Below are 18,220 nucleotides of genomic sequence, written 5' to 3'. Positions count from 1 at the left end.
AGAAACTTTCTGAGAGCAGGAAGCCCAAATACGCTTAACATGCTGGATGTGTTTGAGTAAAGTGTATTAAGTTGTTTTCACAAGCAGGATACAATAAAACAGGCAAGACACAATATATATATGTATCTGTCTGACAGCTGAAGCACAACTCTCTTTCAGGTGTCCTACCTCCATTAGTTAACTCTGTGCTGGTTCTTTTCTCTGAGAAGGATGAAGCGAAAAAACACCTTGATTAAGGAAAGCTTGGAATACAACTGTCAAATATGACCCTACACATTGAGATTATTTTTCACAGCTGGTCATAACAAAAACATTTGCTTAGAGGGAGTTGGTGACCTCCTTTTGTAAGGAGGGCACAAGAATCATGTCCTGGCCTTCAGGTGATGGACACATATGTGAATCAAATATGTAGCAATGGTATTCTTTTTACTTAACTTCTTTGTATAATTCTTTGTCTTTTTGCTGTTCTCTTACAAGATCAGATAAGTAATAAAAAACATAATTAGAATTAAGCGAATAATTTGCAATGAATAACTTAGCAGATAAATTTAACCTCTTTTCCTTCCTATGGAATATTGGTGAGCAGATCATGATCCCCTTTAACATATTCATTATTCTAATTTATTCTAAAAATGTGCTTCATCTAATCTTCTGAATACTTGGCACTCATCATTTCCTCTGTGTGTTGCCTGGCTATGATTGATCACAAAAGTCACATGGTGTTTATATTGTTGCCTTGATAAACACTTGAATGCTATATATTATATGAGTATGTATTAATTTATGCTTAATTTGATTACTACTTCAAAGTTCATTTTCTGTTAAAAATCCAGAACAGAAAGATATTGTTTTGTGTCATATTCAATAGATAATAGGATTTTTATCTCTGAATGTAGCCTGTCTCACCAAACTCACATTTCTGCAAGAGCAGAAAATTCTGTAAAGTCTGAAAAACCCTTCTCTGTCTATAATATCCTCAATGAAATGATTCCTAACAGTGTGATAAAATAGTTGTATTTGTATAATGGTTTTGACACATCCCTTTTCCATCTTGTAAGATGGAAGTATACAATACAAGTAAGATCTTGCATACTCTGATGGTATTATTTGCACTGAGGAATAGCTGTAGAGTGAATTGATACAAGTACTGATAAACTGTGTAAGAGGCATTCAAAAACAAAGCAAAAGAATTATAAACATAAAATGAAAAATCTTGGATGCAATCAGTTAAGACGACCATGCCTATAACTGGTTACAAAATCATGAAGGATGTTACTAAAAGCCATTTCAATCAGATGGTTTGAAACAAACGCTTAAATGCACCCCAAAACCTACCTGAGTCTAGACAGACCAATTTAGAAAATAAATAAATTAATTAATAGATAAAAAAAACGAAAGTTGTGAGCAAAACTATTTTTTGAGAATTTGGCATTTTCTATAGACTTGTTATAAAGCTCAGAGCTCTATATAGACAAAATGGAAATCAGGATCAGAACCTTCCTTGAGGGGGTTCTCTCAAAATCCCCAAAAACATACTCTTAAACGCACTTCCTACCAAAAAGACCAATACACAGGATCCATGGACATACTCCAAATTACACGACAACAGAGTGGTAGAATTACCACTGCTGGCTATTACACAATAATGGTTGTAGCTGAAGCAAGACCTACATATATGCCATTTGTAGGAGACGAGACACAGTTTTCTATTATAGAAAAGAAAAGATCTGACCCACCCCTGAATACCCAAATTATCCTGAACTGATTTTATAGCACACTAGATATGCTAAGTAACACAGTATCAGTGAAGAATTTTCCGATGAAACAGTATTTGTCATGTGCCAAATGATAACTAATGTAAAGTGACATTACTTCCACATTTATGAAACAACCCACCAGAGAACCTTTGTGTTTCTCAGATCTTCCAGGTGATCTGCTGCCTTCTGTGATGAAGCCAGAAGCCTACTTCCCATGGCAATCTTGCTATGGGTCTAGGAGGCTTGGAAACACACTATCTAGTGCCAAAGGTTTAAGACAGACAATGCAGGAAAGTTTCTGCCCTGTAGTTTTCTCACAGATCTGCCAAAAATTGGGATCCTTGAACTCGAGCTTCCAGGGCTATTTTCTGTTTGAAACGCTATTGACTATTTTTAAAGTACTATTTTTTCTCTTCTATGGGAAAGTCTCAGTTGTGCCCTTTGTGTTTCAGTGTGGAACAATTCCCTCCCCTCTTCTACTCTCTCCCTAAATCCAGAATTTCCTGTGAAATAGAAAGGTCAGGTTTTGACCTTGTCACTTATAGACAGCTGACCTCTGTGCTACACACGAGAAATGCAGCCAGTCCCTCCACATGCAAACAACTCAGACTATTGTATGGGCTTGACCCCATGTTCTTACTCCACTTTCTGTAACAACCCATACAGTGATCTCATGAGCAATCACATTGTGTTTTTTTTCAGATTTCAGACTTAGGGAAGTTTGCAGAAACATCCTAGATGTTACATGTCAAAGGGTATACCACAAAGATCATAAGAAAATAAGAAAAATGCTTATTTCAGCAACTGGGTTTTCTCATATTTTGTGAAGCATAATTTTGAAGTGTCAAAGGTGTGACACACTGTTCTGACACAAAGATATCGACTTCATGTGCTGTACCCTTCTGAAACTGTCAGTATAGCAATATGATTTACTCCATACAAATTATTGGAACAAGTTCACCAATCCCTTTATCCCCTACTCCCACCTAGTTTTCATTCAACAATTGCTGGAAAATGCAAGAGTAACTCACACAAATTCTGCATTACGCTGTGTCCTCATTCACAGAAAACTGCTCAGTTCCATCAATGAGGCTTGATAATGAGGCAATTAGCTTGGATTTTTGATAACTTAACCAAGTATGGCATTATCCAGCTCCAAAAAGCCAAGCCACCACAGCATTGAGTGGACTCTGTACATTCTCTGTAAGCAATCTCTTCTGGCTGCCCAAAATGTGAAATAAGAAAACCTAAGATTCCTTTTATATAGAAAAATATTGTTTTTAATCTTTCAACATAATTTATATTACTATTCAATGGAGCTGGTCAAACAAACAATGACAGTAGAGGCATCTGACTTTGTACCAGCCATCACAAGTAGTCTACTGCAATTCTAATGATTTGTCAGCAATGTGAAATATTATTTAGTATCAAACTTCAATCCTACATATTGTTAATATATTCACTGTGAAAGCTTACACCTGTAGCACATTGCTGCCACTGAGGCAAAAGAGTTTTGCTATTTGCCTCTGAGAGAAAGAGAGGGAAAATATATCCTTGTTCTTCCTGAGCTGAGCAAGTAGGTGAGAATGTACATGATCACACTGGTTTTGCTAAGGAAGGCTTAATTATGTACAGCTCAGACCTGTGGCATTTTAAAACTGATCAACTTTCTTTTAAGTGTATCTATTAGGAGGTTGTTTGCTAGCACAATTTCTGCCTTTTAGCAGTGATGTCAGTCATATAATCTAAAGATCATATGCTCTAACTGAAAGTCTGTGTTGGAGTTAGTATCTCTTACTTAATAGCAGTCTTTTTTGTTTGTTTGTTTGATTGTTTTTTTGTTGTTTTTTTGTTTGTTTGTTTGTTTGTTTGTTTGTTTTTGGGGGGGGGTATTGTAATTAAATCTCTTCTGTTAAAATACAGTCAAAGAACAACAAAAAATGACATTGCAGTTGAATTTGTTCTCAGTGGCAAACACATACACTTCCCTCATCAGAGCTCAGTCAGTGATGCCAATACATTTTCACAATCCTAACTGCTCTGATTATCAAATTGCATTTCACACTGTTACAGTTTCACTTTAATACTCCTCTTTTTTTTATTATTATTTTTTTTTTTTTCTTTACTGATCTAGGGATAGTGTTAACATGCATCAAAAGGGATTTATTCCTCCCCGCATTGAACAGATGGCAACTAGAGGACTGTGAGTAAAAGAGAATATAGCTGTGGGGTGTGTGATTGCTGACATTGGCTGGGCTAACAGTTTTCAAACTCCATTATATGTCCATGTGCTTGGGAGTGTTGGTTTAAGAGGATCCGGCAGTTCAACAACTCATTGAGGTAAAAACACATGAAACAAATTCCTCTCTGTCAAATGGATGCTAAAATTAAAAAGCAGCTGTTCTAGTTCAAACAAAACTTTGCTGTCATTTTGGGCTCACCTGTACTTTGAAGGTTAACACAGGAAAGTCACACATGCATACTTACATATGCAAAGATTTCAAAAAGTCTTTCTTGAAGGTTTTTTTTTTTGGTTTTAGCCACTAACTTCTCTTCCATGCTCCAGACATCTGGTGGCTTCCTCTCTGCTAATATGGGTCACAAACACCATAGGGAAGCCTATAGATTACATCACACTTGAGATGTTCTCCCTTATGCTATAGTACTTGCTCCAATTGTGTCTTCATTAAAGTTTGAGGAAAATGTTTCAAACACCATTGTAAACAAATTTACAAAAGTTTTAATGCATGAAAAAGGACAGAAAACACACAATTATGTTAGACAAGCATTGGACTATACAGTCTTAGCTTACTCCTTGCCTTAATGTTACAATACTGCTTTGTGATCAGAACTTTAGAAGGGGCTCCGAGACTACAGAAATATCTGAACACAAAGACTCCCTTCAAAAACGTACAATTGTTATATAATTCATGAACACTGAAAATTTATTAAAACATGTTTATTGTCTGCAGGAATATGATAAGTTAGTGATTCAGTTATCAGGTAATTATGTAGCTAAATTGTCTTACACGGTCATGTAATTACTATACATTATTTTACATTAGCACATTGCATCATTTTATTTATTTATTTTACAAGGAAAAGCATCATAACTCTGTGGCCCTGAGCAAGCTTCAGGCTGTGGAGAGTTTACTCTTCTTATGTTCTGTAAGTGCAAACAAATAGCATTTCATTTCCACTACTTGTTTTCCTTGCAGTATCTGACACAGTCAAGATAGCAGTGCAGGTTTACAAAGTTCTTGCAAAATATGAAGAAAACAACAACAAGGCAATAGTGACAACTTCAGTTCTTGAGTCTCCAATTCAGCCAGCACAGTTAGACTTTACATGAGTATGGAGCCCTTTAGATGAGGTTGATATTTGTATGGAGCAGAAAGGGTCCATATTGGCATGCCTGCAACATGTAGGTGCATCCATTAGATTTTTGACAAAATTTCCTCTGCTTCTTGAATCCAAATACACAATTGCATCCTTACATCAAGTAACTTGTTTCACACTCTTCTGCTTGGAATTTGCTTTAACTTGCATGCGATTGCCTCCTGTACACTACAGGCAAGACACAAAAGAGAAAATCTTTTGTTTGTCTTCATTGTGTAAAGTTGTACAGTTCAATGCAAATCACTGAAATAAAATTCCACTGTAGCAGGGCAGCATTCTAATTTACTGTTTTCATTGCATCTGGATTAACTGTATGCATTATACTATGCAGGAGGTTTATATTTCAAGGTAAACAACCTTTGTAATACCCAAATTTGAATTCTTTGCATGTTGATGTACTCCTCTGTCAGTACTTGACCAGCTCTTACACGTCCTTAGTGCTGTAAAGTTCATTAAATTTGATCTCTCTGCAAAATGTACAACAGGAGATAAATTATTTTAATCAGTCATTTTTGCTTGTTCTTTCAGCTGCACAGTGACATGCCTGACAGACCTTCTGGCATCATTCTTACATGTATCTGAGATATTTTCTCCCCTCTTTCTTTGGCAACTACAGAGAGAAGGTTTATTAAATTCTGACAAACCTTCACAGTTGTCATCTATCCTCTCCATTGATTGTTCTTTCTAAATAATTTGAGTTCAGGTATGCTTGATATGCATATAAGCTTATATACTTATGCATATAAGACTTCTAACATACCACATGGTAGCAATAATCCCTTGATTTCTAACTTTTGTTTCAGCATAATAATTTTATTTATTTATTTATTTATTTTCACAGATCAGTGTATGTGAGCAGTGACGTGGAAATGACTTTTTATTATTTATTTATGTATTTATTTATTTATTTTCACTTGATTTCATGACTGTCACATGTCACTCTCAAATGGTTTGTACAGGTTGTCTGCAAGGTAAGCAACGGCCATTTCAAAATCAATACAATTTATTTATTTATTTATTTATTGACAAAGGACTTGAAAGTGTACAGTACATTCAGTTAAGCTATAATGTAACTTAAAATATACACTTACTGGAATTACAAGATATAATTTTAAAGTCTGGGGACTGATATCCTTTCTGTTTTAAAAAGCTATATTTTTAGTTAGTAATGATTTGAATATAACAATTTTTTGAAAATGTGATGTGTATTGTGAGACAAACAAAGAATGAACACTATCATTATTGTACTGTATTTGAGCACATTTACTTTGATAAGACCTAAAAGTTTAGTCAGGTTGGTGCATCATTGTGCAAGAAACTGCAAATATAACAAAAGGTAAGACACACTGTGATTTTTCTATGGTAAAAATTACCTGAGAAAACAGCACTCAAGATCAAACGCATATCTTCCCTAAAATAAGTTTGTTAGATGTCTTTGTATTTTCAGTTTGTGTGAGTCAGGGATCATTCATTTTCAGCTCATTGTTCTTTTGGACTTGAAAGCCTAAACAGATAATACAAAAACATTCCGTTACAAAAGAAAGATGCAGATGTTTTTGTGTTTTAATACCTGTTGTGGAACAAAATGCTTATATGAGAACTGAAAGAACCTCAGAAGACTGTTGACAGTGTAAAAACCGGTTTCTAGGAGATGGTACAAAAATAAACTACACTGAAAAGTCATGCATTCAATGCATCTTGTATGTTTTGCCAGAAATGTATAAAACTTTCTGACCTTATTACAACACTTGTAGTTGTAGGTGTTAACAGACTTTAGTCAGTTTGTACAATTCTCTGAATTCTCTGCTTCATTTTAAAAAGTCTTTTTATACCATGTCTGATGAATTAATATGGAAGAGTTCTTTGTTTGTAAGAATACAATAGTGCTGTCAGGCTCTTTTCCACTCTGTTTTCCATTACTGATTGTGACCAGTTACATTTTCTAAAGGAAAGAATATGAGAAGCAAAGCTACTCTTCTTCCCCTTATTTTGCTGTCAGCTGGCCAATGCAGAGACGAGGACTATCATGTATAACTACTGATTATGCATGTGTATCCTGGTGAATGCCTTTTCTAGGAATTAATCTACTTGTTTTATATTCATATTGCATACATCATTACTTTTGTCATTTAAAATAAGTGGCACTGGTAAAATCCACTCTTCTTCACTCCTTTTGCCAGCTTCAAGCCTTCTACCTGACAGTTTTCACTGGGTGGTAGCTAGTTCTTACACTGTGTTAAACATGAATCATCACTTCATACCCACTTTCTCCATGTCATTCAGCATTGCAGAAGCATCTGTCACATTTCCCAGTCAGTCACCTCTTTGTGATGACAAATTCTAATTCTTTTCAGTCTACTCTGGGTGTTTTCATACAGGAGTTGTTCCCACTTCTGATTATCTCCTCTATACTTTTGATAGCATCCAGTCATGTAGCCCAATATTTCACATTTTAGACTGATAATGTTTACTTTTACAGCTATTCAAACTTGTCTAATTTCTTGTAATCAGTTTACCTGACAAATAGATTAATTATGAAACATAAAGCAGTGGGGAAAAAGGTGGAGAAAAAAATAAAGTTCTGAGTTTATTTTGTAAAAGTGGCTTACATACTGTGTGTAATACCACAGTGCATGTGTCTGACATTAATGAGACAGCATAGGTACAACTTTTTATAACACTAACCTGCTAATAATTTTATGTCTAAAAAAGTCTCTTTATTAATCTTTTTATCTGTAAAAATGTTATGAAACTTGGCCTAAAAAAGCTTTGTTAGAAGATGGAAAGTTTGTAATGGTATTATATATCGTTTGCATTTCTTAAATGGTAAAGTTATACATCAAATTGTTCATTCAGAAAGTTTAATTTTCCTGTCTAAGTTCTATGTTTGCAACCTATATAACACCTATCTCTCTCTTCACTGTCTCCCAAATATTAACATAGATGTCTGCACTAATGCCTCTAGCATTTAAAATCATCATCCTCCATATTTTGTAAACAGCTGTTGTGGGACATCGATGAAGATATCTGCAAAAAATATTCAAATATTCAGGCATCTAATTACTGCATATATTAAACCATTAAGTATTCAGTATATATTTTCATAATTTAAAAGAAAAAAGAAAAAAACATTAATCACCTAAGAACATCAGTGGGTTCAGGCTATGTGGTTTACTCAGGTTCAGGCTGTGACTAGAAAGAAAATCAATAGTCTCCACCAAAAGGATAAAGCTAGGTCACTCTTCCTTCCTCAACATGGTTTTCTACTGGAAAAAAAAAAAAAAAAAGTCTCAATCATTGAACATTTTCTTAAATTTTTTCATTTTCCAGCTCCCTTCTAGAGTTTCCAAATGTAGCTGTCCTGTTTTTCCAAACTTAGTCTCGAGTCTGTCTTTGAAGAAGCCTTGCTTGTTCTTTCTGTATTGTGCATCAGGTTGCTAGATGGTGAAAAAAAAATAAATAAATTGCTTGTCAAGGAAAGCAAAGATAAGCAAAGATTTAAACAGGAGCTTAAGTACAGCCATATACCACCAAAATTTAAGTGTGTGTTCAACTGTAAGTGCTGCTTATTTGTCACTGAATTAATGGGATTTTGGCAGGCAATTTAATATACACTTGTACTTTTTTGAAGTCAGTGGGATGTTAATCAATGGGACCTACCACAAAGGTAGCTTTCTGAGTGAGATGTTCACAACATCTTTTAACTCCCTGAACATGCTGAGTCTTAAATTGATGTACAGAGAATTTTAAAGCACAATTATTACTATTATTTATTTATTTATTTATTGTACTCCTTGGACTGCTGCATTAGACTTAATCTGATGAAGAATAAGTATTTCATTGTTTATGTGTATATATTACAGCTGATTAATGAATACAGCTCATTCAGAACACATCATAAGATCAGCAGCTTTCCATTATGTAGTATATCCTCTACAAAATATCCAGAATGAAGGTACATAATTCTGCTTTACAACTTTTGATAACTTCTCTTAAAAAAAATTAAGCAGATTTTGAAGCACTGTGTAGTGCAAGGAGAGATACCTAATGGCTTTATATAAATGTTACTAGTTTATGAAAATTGCATTATACTGATTATTAATAAAAAGAGACCATTTGGATTTCTAATTATTTCAAAGAAACATATAAGTATACTTCTTTCCAGGGTCTCCAGAGCCATATTCAGAGAGGTCTTTTTTAGTTTTATCTACCATTTTCAACAATAAACAGAACTGAATGACATGAATTATCCAAATTGAATGATCTAACGTATCTCATAGAGTGGGATGTCCTTATGGGATTATATTGTTATGGTAAGTAAGTAAGAAAAGCAAAAGTCATTATGGAACACATAAAATTTCAGCTATGACTGGACTGCATGTCTTTCATACAAACCACTGTTAGCCTACACCTTGTTTTATGCAAGAATATGAATGTAAGAAAGTGTATAATTCTGCAACTACAGAATAACAACAAGAAAACAGCATCATTAATCAAAGTATTTTTAAGATATTTCTTCACAAAACAAAGATGTGTCATTTACAATAGCACAACAAATGTGGCTTCCTGTAAAAATGTACTGTAGAAAAAAACATTGAAGGTTAGCAATGAGGCAACAGTAGATTAGGGTCAGTGGTAACTGAGTAAAAATCTTTTTTCTTCACTTAAACTGTTACAGAAATATAACCATTCTCTCTCCAAAATTAAATAAGCAAATAAACAAAAATCCTCTGACTGTCCATAAAAAACAATGTTAAATTGTCTCATAGGAAACTCTTGCCAGCCCTGCCTTTCTTCTCTAACACAGGAGCTGTGCCCTATTTGGTAGGTATAAGGGAGGTGTACCTACACCCTGATGCATTGTTGGCACGTGGCAATACAAGAGAGATTCTACATTGCTGTGTAGTCATGAAGGGAGGGCAGAATCACTTCATTTCCTGTTGATCTTGGGCAGATTGTATCTTCTAGGAGAGAGCCATGATGTCACTTGTTTGTGATGGACATACTGACCTTCTTATGTTTCTCCTGCCAAGCAGAAAGAAATACATATATGTGTATATATGTGTATATATTTATATATATATAAAACTGCATACACTGCACAGAATCTCTTAAAACTACTGGAGTTGTTCTCCTCTTTCCAGCACCTTAATTATACCTTTCAGAGACTGAATTCTTTCAAAAAACAACAACAAAAAAAATTATTATATAATATTTTTGCTTTAAGGGAAGACTTGTTTGTTGGACAAATGGGACTTCTTTTTCTGTTTCTATATGATAGGGCAATTAGACTTCACCAGAACTTCTCAAATAATTATATAGAGCAAAGAAAAAACCTTCATTAAATTTTAATGATGAGCGTGATTGTGCTGATTAGGATAATAACAGTAATTATATACTATCACAAGTCTTCTTGTTTATATTGCATGTTATGTATCTTGCTTATCTCAAAGTTTGTATTTATCTTAATTTGGTCATCTTTGCTATTATTGTGAGTTTTATTTACACTCTCTGTACCTTATCGCTACTACAATTTTGTTACAAGTTTTCCAGATAGGGACATGATAGGCAGCCACCTTTCTGTAATATACTTAAGTATTTCTCTCATATAGACTCTGGGAGCTTGGTGATATAAGATAGCTTGAACTTTAAATTCAAGAAAATTTTGAAAAAGAAATCTGATTCCCAGTCACTAGGTACCTGAGTCATGAGTGATCCATGAGATGGGTATGTTAAGAGATGTTGAAAGTCCAGATACAATCAAAAGGACAAGCTAAACACAAGTCTGTTTGCAAAGGTCTGTTTGCACTGGCTAACACATTCAGTCTCTTCATATCCTTCAGATGTGCATAGGCAAACCTTCTGGAACAGCAAGAATTGCCTCATCAGATGAGATACCATGAGTTACACTAGATGAGAAAATAGGATACCTGCCTCTGATAAAGTAGAGTCCTTATGTAAAAGAAAGATCATGTGTATGAGGTCAATGGGATTAAAAAACAGAAAAGACAGTCAAAAACTGAGTGACAGTGATCCCTAGGGAGAAAAGTCTGTAGCCTGGTGGTTATATCTCTGCAGAGATATGTCATTTGGGAAAAATAAACAAATTCAACCAAGGACTTCAATCTCTTCTATGAGGGTGTAAACTTCTGAAAAGAGCTGTAGACGTTCACATAACAAAATGTGGAAAAGGAACACAGCATTCCCACTCATAACAAGGCTTTGTCCACTACCTCATTGTGTTGGGAATCTAATTACTTTATGCAGTGACTTAACTTATGCTCAGGTTTTCACATTATTCATTCCAAGTCCAAAAATGCATGGAGACAGAATTTGAACATTTAAATGTACAAGAGTTATGTTCACATCTCAACAGAAAAGAGGACTCCAAGAAGACAGTTTAATATTACAAGTGGATACAAGTAAATAAGTATGGAGGCATCACAGAATCACCTAGTCCAATCCCTGTGACAAGCAGGATCACCAAAAGCACATTGTGCAGGATGGCATCTAAATGGATTTTGAATATCTTCAAAGAAGGAGACTTCACAACCTCTCTGGGCAGCCTGCTCCAGTGCTCTGTCACCCTCACATTAAAGAAGTGCCCTCTCATATTCAGCCTGAACCTCCTGTGCTTCAGTTTGTGCCTCTTGCCTCTCATCCTGTCACTGGGCACAACTGAAAAGAGACTGGCTCCAACTGCACAACACCCTCCCCTCAGATATTTATACATATTGATGAGGTCTCACCTCAGTCTTCTCTTTTCCAGGCTAAACAGGCCCAGCTCTCTCAGCCTGTCCTTGTACAACAGGTGCTCCAGTCCTCGGATCATTCTAGTGGCCCTCCTCTGGACTCTCTCCAGTAGTTCCATGTCCCTCTTGTACTGGGAAGCCCAGAACTGAACAAAATACTCCAGGTGTGGCCTCACCAGGGTTGAGTAGAGGGGGAGGACCACCTCCCTTGGCCTGCTGGCAACACTCTTCTGAATGCAGCCCAGGATCCCGTTGGCCTTCTTGGCCACATGAGCACACTGCTGGCTCATGGTCAGCCTGCTGTCCACCAGGACTCACAGGTCTCTTTCTTCAGAGCTGCTCTCCAGCAGGCCAGCCCCCAGTCTGTACTGGTGCTTGGGGTTATTTCTGCCTAGGTGCAGGACCCTGCACTTGCCTTGCTGAACTTCATGAGGTTCCTCTCAGCCCAACCCTCCAGCTTATAGAGGTCCCTCTGAATGGCAGCACAGCCCTCTGGGGTACCAGCCATTCCTCCCAGCTTTGTGTTGTCAGCAAACTTGCTGAAGGTGCACTCTGTTTCACTGTCCAGTCACTGATGAATAAGTTGAACAACACTGGACCCAGTACTGACCTGTGGTGAACACCGATAGCTACAGGTCTCCAGCTAGACTCCACACCACTAAGCACAACTCTCTGAGTTCTGCCATCCAGACAATTATCAATACACCTCACTGTCCATCAGTGATAGACGAAGAGGCTCTGCAGGATATGTGGGGGCATTGTCTTATCTTATTTTCCCCACTAATCCATCTTCCACCCATATCAAAATAGGACACTATCTCCTCCACCTTCCCCTTTCCTTGTGAATTTCCCATATGTTCTGAGAGAGGGCTTTGGCAATACTTTCTGTGTACCTGCATACAAACAATCACTGGCAACCTTACAGCTTTCTCTTAAATCTCAGTGCCACAAGCTATGGTGTCGGTATCCACACAGAAGAAAGGTTTGGTTCCTTGTCCTGCCATGTCCTTAGAATATGACTCAGTCTCAATTGCCTCCATCTTCACTGTGATTAACCTTTGTTACAGACACCCTGCAGGCTGTTGCTTGCTGGCGTACACACAGCTTGTGTCCCACCTGGGGATAAGCGCATATAATTTTATAGTGATGTGAGTGTAAATAAATAAATAAATAAATAAAACAGTCTGCAGTTGAATTGACTGATTAATTTGTTCATGCTCTAAGGCAGCTGAAGGCAAATACTTTTGCAGAGTCAGTGACTAGCTGTAGCTGTCAGTCCCACACATAGGATGTGATCCTCGAAATGAAGGGATTGTGAGTTAGCAGGAATAGAAACAAATGGTTTGGGATGAAAAAAGACCTCTGACATTGTATTTTGGTATTTCAGATTTCAGTGACAAAGGTACAGAGGACCACGTGGGGTCTTCATTAAAAGATGTCTAAAGAAATAATGAACAGTGATGAAGTGACATGATCAATAGATTAGCTCCAGTTTACATTTGTTATAATTCTCACCTAATTGCTTGCTTGGGTCTGCCCGTGGCCTTAATTGCATACTGGTATGTCACCTTTGAACTCTGCTCTATTAATTTTAATTGTAAACAGTGGACTGTCTTTGAAATATTTCTTCCAGTGTTCTTTCTATTCTGTCACAACTGAACCTATGCCTTCCTGATGTGTTATCAAAAGGAAGTGTTGTCCCCCTGCTGTGCCTAAAAAGTCACTCTTGGTCAAAATGCAGAGGTTTTGAATGGCCTAGACCAAGCACTGGCCCAAGAAACATCAGAACTATTTACAATAAGTAGAAAATCTGTCTCATCAAATATGAAGTCTTTTTAATATGCCCATGTATGTGTAAGCATATGTACATCCTAAGTTCAGACTGATTCAAAATTCTGTAGTAGATTGGAGTTCACTTACTGTATAGGAAATTTTTCAGAATTCATAGTTTTCTTTTTTCTTAACATTGCCTCCAGACTTTAGTGAATAATGTTGCAGTAGTAAGGTCCTTCAACTTATTCTAATATGAATCAGGAACAGATCTTTCTATCCACTGGGTAACATTTACATTTATTCCTTTGTATGTCATACAGAGTCATTAATCATTCTAGCAGCCTCTCTACCTCATAGGAGATGTAGGGAAATGATAATGTTTTATGTGTGTAATTAATCCTGTGGCAGATGTGTAGTTTCCAAGACTACTGCCATTAGAGTATTGACAGGATTCAGAACAAATATCCAGGCACTGGCTTAGTAATGATTTTAATATGATAATATCCAGTTACTCATAAACACAGAACATTCAGACCTTAAGTTTCACATAAGTGTTTTTATTTGTAAAGGCTTTCAGAGAACTAGCGAGGAGGGGTTTATCTTAATGTTGCTTGAATAAGCAGCACACAATTAACATAGCAGCTGGGTGTGCATAATTCCTCAATTCCCCTCCACTCCTTGATAGTCACCATTTGTAAAGAGAGAGGGATAATTTATAGAGAAAATAAAGGTCATCCAGGGAAAAAAAAATGATGTAAAGCAAGCTGCATATACCTTTAAAGATTTGCTTGTAAAATTATACTTGCTTTCATTCCTGCTAAAATGACCTCCTTAGCTGGATTTTTGGCAAAGGGACAAATTCAATTACATATCATGATGAAACTGAGGAAGTAAAAATCCCCTATTTCTCTTTCACAAAGGAATGCCTTTGTGGTACGTGTAGATTTTCATCTGAGGATAGGCAGGACTGCTACTTTCTCATGTTTTAGTGTTTTTGCCTATGTCAACTTTTCATTACCTGTCACTGTATTATTCCTTATTCTGCTGGAAGGTGAGTGAATTGGTGAACCCCACAATTGTGAAGGCTATACTTTGCATAAATGTGGTTCTTCACAGTATTTTAAAACAGTATACACTCCCTAAAATAATAAACGTGTAGACTGGTGGCAATGCCTCCTAATTTCAAATCATATAGCCACTTATGGCTAATATGTCTCCTTATTGACTGTAAGAATGTGTTTTGCATTGAGTTTGGACCATCTTGATTCTATAACTCAGAAGGAATAATGAATGTATCAATTCAGTATTTCTCAGCTTGGTGGCTCTCTGTCAGACTTGCTCCCCATAAATAAATCTTGACCAATACAAGAAAGACAGAATTTACCTTAAACAGCTTCATGGTAGTTGTTAAAACTTGTAAATAGCTATAAATCCTGTGCTTTCTGCGTATGATGAGAGGTTTTGTGGAAGCTGTTGCAGTGTGGAGAGGAAATAGGTCAGTGATGGTTGCTTTTCAATCCTCTAAGCCAGAGGAACAAAACAGAGATGGGGGAATCAACAATTTCTCTTGTTCAGAAGAGGATTTGGAGAAGGGGACTCTTCACTTGAGAAGTGTTTGTGAATCTTTTATGGATCATGCATGCTGCCTACTCCCCACTTCTATCTTCTATCCACCACTGTGCAACTACATGAGATGGAAGTCAAAAACACCTGCAGAATTCAGCAGATCAGCTGTAGACAGTTTCATGCCCCAGGTGTGGTAAAGATGTGTGGAAACAACTTTCAGCCCTGTCATGGTCCATCTCCACATCTATTTTCTCCAACTTTCATGATTCACTTTAAACTTCACTCTCCTTGGATCCTTCCCTGTCTAAGACCGTATTGTCCATAATACATTTGGACATTTCTGTCTGTGGCACTACCTGTACACCATTAACCAACATGTGGAGACAGGGGAAGTGTGCATGCCTCTGCCGACAGGGGTTAGCTTCAGCTGCATGTATGTTGACTCCACTCGAAATAATCCACGTGACTTTGGTGACTGAATGCTTTGGGTCCACTGAGAAAACATTAATTATGTCCCTCTTCTGTGTGAGGACATTTTGACCTATTTCTTTATAAAAGTATCTAAACTTTTTGTCAGGGCAAGAAACGGGATTGTCAACATTATTCACAAAATGAACACAGGATGAAGGTGTTCTCAGCAGCTACCCCAAAAGTAGGATATCTTGGAGACATTGAGAATGCATAGCCAGCTTCAATATCCATGTTAGGTGTGATCATCCCTGTCAGATCTGCTCTCTGAAGTTTGCCTCACTTGATCCATTTAGAGATAGGGGATTTTTCTCTTTTATGTTGCTTTCTGCAGGAGCAGTAGTTACTATATAACATGTAATTTCACATGTGCTGAAATTTAAAAAAAATAATAATAATCTCAATTAATATTTTATGAGGAATTTCATTCAGCATAATGTTACACATATTGGAATGTATATACACTTTATTATAGTTTGATTACCTTTCATTTATACAAAATACATTTGGTTCCATATTTCAATATTTTTGACCTGTTCTATTACAATATATGAGGTCTGTATGTAATTTTGAATTGCTATTAACAGAATAATTAACAGTAGGGAATTTTCTTAATATTAAAACGGTGAAGAAAAAGATAATAAACATGTTGTCAGAAATGTTTGGAATGCCTGAATTCTGTGATTAATATCTGTGAATCTGTGAGTTGCTGCTTGCCAATTTATTCCAATTAAAATGTGAAAAAGAAGGTTATTCATTACAACTAACACAATTATTATGTGCACTGCTCCTTTGCTTTTCTTGTTATGATAAAATGAAACTAGTTTATCTATTACAAAGACAGTATGTAGCAAAGTTAGAGTTAGTATCGCATTTTATCCTCCAAGTTGATTCTGTGTTTCAAAAATTAAAAATATCAGCACTATCACAGAGTCACAGAATCATATAGGTTGGAAGAGACCTCAAAGATCACTGAGTCCAACCTCTGACCTAACACTAACAAGTCCTCCACTAAACCATATCACTGTATCATCTAAATGTCTTTTAAAGACCTCCAGGGATGGTGATTCAACCACTTCCCTGGGAAGCCCATTCCAATGCCTAACAACTCTTTTGGTAAAGAAGTTCTTCCTAAGATCCAACCTAACCCTCCCCTGGCACAACTTTAGCCCATTCCCCTCTGTCCTGTCACCAGGCACATGGGAGAACAGACCTTGCTACAGCCTCCTTTAAGGTACCTGTAGAGAGTGATAAGGTCACCCCTGAGCCTCCTCTTCTCCAGGCTGAACAAGCCCAGCTCCCTCAACTGCTCCTTGTAAGACTTGTTCTCTAGGCCCCTCACCAGCTTCGTTGCCCTTCTCTGAATGTGCTATGTTCTATAATAAAACAAAATGAGGAGGACTGTAACAGGTCAAATCAAGCATCTGTCCAGCCCAGTTGCAATGAGGAATTAGTACAAGATACTTCGGAGTGGGTTACAACGTAGCACAACACTATGGACTTATAGCATTTTGTAGGTCCTAATTTCTGGCAATTCATGGGTTAGAGACTCCCTGAGTTGGAAGCTATATTAAGACACTCATTTTTACTAGCTACTGAGCAATGTTTTTCTCTGAATTTTTCAAATCTCTCCTTGAATCCAGCTACGCTTAAGGTCTTCACAGTCTTCTGTAGCAGTTAGCCATATAATTGTAATTCCATGTGATGTGGAGAAAGAAAATTATTTTTGTTCATTTTAAAATTATTGCCCAGGATATCCATACAATGCTCCCTATTCCTGGTATTGCAAGAAAGAATGAGGAAATGTTTTCTCTTCACCTTTTCAGTAATGCTTATAACCTTACAGATGTCTGTCTATCACCTTTTTCCTGCATTGTCTATTACCTTACAGAACCATTCAAGACCATTTAGTTTCTTTGTTTGAAAATCATGTTATAATTCTGAGCATTCCTGGTGCCCTTTCCTGACTTTTCCTGTAAAATGTCCTGAGATACAGTGACCAGATCTGGTTTTAGGAATCAAGATTTGTGTTAGTAGGTACAATCTAGGCTACACTGGCATAACAATATTATTTGTTTTGCTCTCAGTTCTTTATCATGATTCTTCAGATGCTATTGTCCCATTTGGACAGTTGGTACTTCATCACTTTCATACTTCATCATTTTTGGAAGCCTTGAGTTAATGCTCTCTGAAGCTGGCAACAAGGCTACAGCAAGAGAAAGACGGGGTGAGTAAAGTGTCCACCCTTCCCATCCATCAGAGATGCCTAGAGTAGCATCTGAACACCTGAGCTCCATTAACTGTTGGGAGCCATCCTGAATTAAAGTGCCAAAAAAAGCCTTTTTTGTTGTTTGTTTTTAATTTTTCAAAAAAGATACATAAGGAGACTACAAGTTCCTAATCCTGTGATAACTGGAAGCAGATGAAGAGAGCCAGAAAACGAATGAAAATAAGATGAAGAAACCAAGCTCCATCCTAGATCTAGACTGTCTCAAGGTGGTTCAG

General features: G+C 36.6%; 1 protein-coding gene across 1 annotated transcript in view; it reads right to left on the bottom strand.

The window, feature by feature from the left end:
- Positions 1–4,730: 4,730 nt before the first annotated feature.
- ZNF608 (zinc finger protein 608) overlaps positions 4,731–18,220 on the bottom strand; it is a 149,687-nt gene continuing 136,197 nt past the window's right edge. The window contains exons 12-14 of the transcript XR_011805680.1: positions 8,296–8,422; positions 6,530–6,660; positions 4,731–5,324 (exon numbers count right to left, since the gene is read on the bottom strand). The gene's annotated coding sequence lies outside the window, so the exon portion shown is untranslated. The remainder of the gene's footprint in view (positions 5,325–6,529; positions 6,661–8,295; positions 8,423–18,220) is intronic.

This window comes from Anas platyrhynchos, chromosome Z (genome assembly GCF_047663525.1).
Source record: "Anas platyrhynchos isolate ZD024472 breed Pekin duck chromosome Z, IASCAAS_PekinDuck_T2T, whole genome shotgun sequence".
Lineage (NCBI taxonomy): Eukaryota > Metazoa > Chordata > Aves > Anseriformes > Anatidae > Anas > Anas platyrhynchos.
Note: the sequence above shows the minus strand (reverse complement) of the source record. Positions and strands in the feature narration are given on the sequence as shown.